This window comes from Coenobita brevimanus, chromosome 56 (genome assembly GCF_032717465.1).
Source record: "Coenobita brevimanus isolate Jiangsu-jjx chromosome 56, ASM3271746v2, whole genome shotgun sequence".
In the NCBI taxonomy this organism is placed as follows: domain Eukaryota; kingdom Metazoa; phylum Arthropoda; class Malacostraca; order Decapoda; family Coenobitidae; genus Coenobita; species Coenobita brevimanus.
The window spans coordinates 8,478,217-8,483,565 of record NC_137009.1 but is presented as its reverse complement, the minus strand read 5'-3'; positions in this window follow the sequence as shown (position 1 = coordinate 8,483,565).

Here is a 5,349-nt window from a genome sequence, read left to right as displayed (position 1 = left end):
CTTTTTATACACACATGAATCAACGTGAACAAGATCAGTATACACTGACTGAAGGCTACAGATTACCTGGTGTACCCTAACTGTCCCCTGTACATATTTTTCCCCGTATTTCTTGGTCATATGAAGCTTGTTAGATTTTAATCGTCCGTAAATATTAGATTTCTGTTTAAGGATTGCACAGTGCATAATAATGTTCAATAACGAATGATGGAGATTAACCTAACTCAGAGATATGAGAAACCACTTACAGTTTGTTTAATTTTATCTGACAGGAGGTACGGTATTTAAGAAAATTAAGTTTTATGAATTGCTGGAAATATATTTCAAATGTTTTAATCCATATTTATTTTACTTTACACACCGCATACCGCATAAATTAATTTCATTCTACACTGATGGTACATCGTAGACAGATTTTACCAGTGTCAGTAGTTTTTGTTGTGAGAAATATAGTATTCTTGGTACGAACACTGAATTATTTATATATCTATTTATATATATATATATATATATATATATATATATATATATATATATATATATATATATATATATATATATATATGTACCTAGGCTGCTTCCCCCAAGGAAAGGGAGGTAGCCAAGACAGGACGACACACTCCCAATTAACTCATCCATTCAAATACATTCATTAGCGTCTTAGCCCCAAAGGGGAGAAGGGACAGATCCTTACTGCACCACACTGCACGAGGGTCAATTGCACAGTGCAATCAGTGACATCTGCAGCAGGGACCGACAGCAGAGCTGGTTTACCCCTGCCACATAATAACAGACCCATCCCCTTACCCGCCCTTGATCTGATTAGCTGATCAGACCAAATCCGGGAGAATATCCCCTCAGGGCTGCGTCATCATTTATTCATTCACAATTTCTCTCCATTCATTTCTGTCACGCACAGCCACTCTTCCTGGCTCAACAGACATCCCTCTCGCATCCAGTGCTCTCTTCACACTGTCCATCCATCCTATTCATGGCCTTCCTCTCAGCCTTACACCTCTCACATCAGATCTAGTTATCTTTTTCACTAATCACTAATTATCCATTCTCTCCTTATGCCCAAACCATCGCAACACCCTCTGCTCAACTCAATCAGCCATCTCTCGAACGACTCAAGTTCTCCTTCGCACTTCATCATTTCTCACTCGATCCATATGCCTCACTCCACACATACTCCTCAGCCACCTCATCTCCATTACATTCAAACATATCCTCTCTGCTACACCCATATTCCGTGTTTCAGCCCCATATAACGCAGTCGGTACCACAGCACCCTCATACAACTTTCTCTTTACATCCATTCTAAGTGAACAACATCTAAATACTTTTTTCATTCCTCCCAGCACCTTTCCTACTTCATTCATTCTTAACTTCACTTCCGCATCTATTCTTCCATCCACAGCAACATGTGACACTAAATACTTAAAACACTCTACCTCCTCAAGCAACTGACCATTCACAACTTCATTCATCCTCCTACCATCTACCGACCTCGTACACTTCATCACTTTACTCTTGTTGTCATTTACTTTTAATTTCCTCTTTTCACACACCCTTCCAAACTCCTGTACCAACTGCCTCAATCTCTCCTCTGAATCAGCCACCAGTGCAGTATCATTTGCAAACAGCAGCTACTTCAGATTCCACTCTCTACCATCAACATTCACCAGACTCAGACTTCCACCTAAAACTCTTGCATTCACCTCTCTTACAACACCATCCATATTAATATTAAACAACCAAGGTGACATCACACATCCCTGCTGCAGCCCCACTCTCACGGGAAACCAATCACTGACAGTATTTCCCACTCTTACACATGCTCTACTATTTACATAAAAACTTTTCACCCCTTTTAGTAACCTACCATCAAGTCCATACAATCTTAAAACAGTCCACAAAGCCTCCCTATCAATTCTATCATATGCTTTCTCTAAATCCATGAATGCCCAAAACACATTCTTGCCTTTCGCAAAATTCTTTTCACACACTTGTCTCACAGCAAACACCTGATCCATGCATCCCCTCCCTCTCCTAAAGCCACACTGCTCATCACCAGTCACTCCTTCTTACCCTCTCTAACTCTCTTAATTAACACTATACCATACACCTTACTTACACCACTCAACAGACTTATACCCCTAAAGCTAGTACATTCATACTTATCACCCTTGCCTTTATAGTGGGACCACACAAGCACTTGCCCATTCAATTGGCACCATATCTTTCACAAAGCACAGATTCAACAATCTTACTAACCAGTCAACAATAGTTGCTCCACCACCTTTCAGGCATTCCACAGCACACCCATCCATGCCTGCAGCTTTCCCTGTTTTCATCTCCTTTACTGCCTCTTGCACTTCCTCCTTCGTGATCAAAGAATCATTCAATTCTCCCAACACATTTATTTCTTACACCCTTCCATCCGCCACAGTCTCAGCCATCCTTTCCTCCTCTACATTTAACAATCTTTCAAAATATTCTGCCCTTCTCTTCCTTACTGCATCAGTCTCAATTAACATCCTTCCATCCTCTGCTTTTACTCGCTCTTCCTTCCGAGACTCTTCCTTTCGCACCCTTTTCACCTCCTTCCCGAACATTTTCTTATTCTGTTGAAAATTCTCAGTTAACCGCCTACCCCACCTCTCATCTGCTGCCACTTTAGCATCACGCACAACCCTTCTCGTCCTATTCCTCTTTTCCTTATACCTCTTTTATGACACCTCATCCACCCTCTGCAGCCACACTTCATATGCACGTATCTTCTCAGCCACAGCCTTACTTACTTCCTTGCACCACCATTCACTTCCTATTCTTACACCACCACCCACACGTCTCACACCACACACCTCTTCCGCATGCCCCACCACAGCACTCTTACTAAACAACTGCCATCCTCCTCCACACTACTATTTTCCTGATCTTTCACTGCGTTCCACTCATCTTTCAATTTCTCCTGATACTCTATCATTTTCTCTCTTTTATCCAATTCACTCACTTTCAAAACCCTGCCACACCTAACTCTCCTAGCTCTCACCCGTCTCTTACCTCCTCTTAACTTTCCCTCCACCAGGTAGTGGTCAGACATACCTCCACCCTCTCCTCTCAGAACTCTCACATCCAACAATCTTCCTATTACATTCCTGGACATAACCACATAGTCCATCAATGCTGTATCAACAACCTTCCACCCTCCTGTCTCACCCATGTATACTTATACATATTTTTCTTCTCAAATAGAGTATTTCCAATCACCATCTCTCGCTCAACGCACATCCCTATCATTCGTTCCCCATTTTCATATCTTCCAGGCACACCATGCATCCCAACTACACCTTCAACTGCTACATTTCCCACTGTAGCATTCAGATCTCCCATTATTACCACATTCACATTCGCTCCAAAACTCTGCAGACACTCATCCACATCATTTCAGAAAGAATCCCTGTCTTCTTCATCCCTTTCACTACCACGCCCAAATGCACTCACAAACACCCACAACTCACATTCAAATTTCGCTTTCACCCACATCAGTCTCGATGACACCTCCTTCCATTCAGCCACACACCGCTGTACATCCGGACCCATTAACAAGGCCACACCTTCTCTTGCCCTTCCTCTGTCAACGCCTGACAATCTTCCATTCACACTTCCAAACGTAGACTCACCCTTCCCTTTCAGCTTCGTTTCACTCAAAGCTAACACATCCAACTTTCTTCTCACAAACATTTTCCCAATCTCCTCCCTTTTAGCCTCAATCGTACTGCATCCACGCACATTCATAGACCGAATCTTCAGGGTATATATATATATATATATATATATATATATATATATATATATATATATATATATATATATATATATATATATATATATATTATTAAGTACGGTATACATAAATGGTTTTTCATGGTAATAAATTTGTCCTAGATTTACAGTAAATTCTGTACAATATTACTGATGCATCCTCAATTTATCAGTAAATATACAAATATCTCAAAAAGCTCATTGCCAAATCAGTTTTTGTAGATTACCGTATTGTAATGAACCCCTTGGTCTGAATTGTTGTGTGCACGTGATAACAAAAGCATTGCAAAAAAAGAGGTTCAGTGATATCTGACACGGTCAATGCTGCTTGTGTCCTTGCAGGATTATATTTCATTACCATCTTAATATAATGTGCATATCATAACAATACTGACTCACTTGATGTAGTGGGGCCGATTTCTTCCTGAGATGACTCTGCACTGAGTGGCAAGCCCAGGTTTCCTGCAACCCAGCAAACTATTTACAGCACTAGATGGTAACCATATAACCAGATAACTGGGTGATGTGAAGCTTAATATGTTGGCCCATTAACTGGGTAGAGATGCAAATGTGGCATCCGTCCAGGAACAAAACCTCTATGCTATGTTCCTGGGTCTCGATATGGCGAGGCGCTGTCCACCACAAGGGAAAATCGGTTCACTGCATGGGACAGTACTGCAGGGAGGATTATTTGCCTGCCGTCGGTGGGTTTGTTCGGCCAGACTTACCAGGATTATTCTGCTACTACTACTGCCATCGTGGAGTAGTATCATGAGGTATTATGCAATGGTCATCATCTGTGGCGGTAGACTGACTAGCACCAAGTGTGCATCGATACTATTTGGAACTACTGTACAGGCAACTACTGCAGACCATTGGCCTCTCCTGCCTGTCTCATCCCTGGAGTCATTGATGCCTGAATGAGACGTAGTAGTTACGGTGCATTTTATCACCCTCTGATGGATGATAACTTGCACCTCAGTCAACTGAGTCACATTCAAATGTGTATAAATCCAGCCATGGAAGAGAAGTAGCAGAGGCATAAGGACTTTTGCAACACAGTGTGCACAACAGTAAGTAATACACACACACACACACACACACACACACACACACACACACACACACACACACACACACACACACACACACACACACACACACACACACACACACACACACACACAGGTTCAGTATCCCTTCTAGTGGCTTGAGTTTTGCCGGGTAACGCTGTAGAAACAACTTTGGATCGTATTATCACTGGCGAAGGAGGCTTCGTAGCATCTCTTCCTGACGGATTTATTTTACATAATATCCTTTTACATTTCTTTCCGTGCTTTTTATAGCGTTTAATTATCGATCTGGTTTGAATCAGTAACATAACAGAGGATATCGATGTGCAATGTATGGAACTGTTACTAAATCTCTAAAAGCCACTTAGAAATGAAGATGTAAGAGACTGCTAGAGGTTTGTTACTTATCAGCACATGGTGATAGGCGGTAGTGACCATCATCCACTTA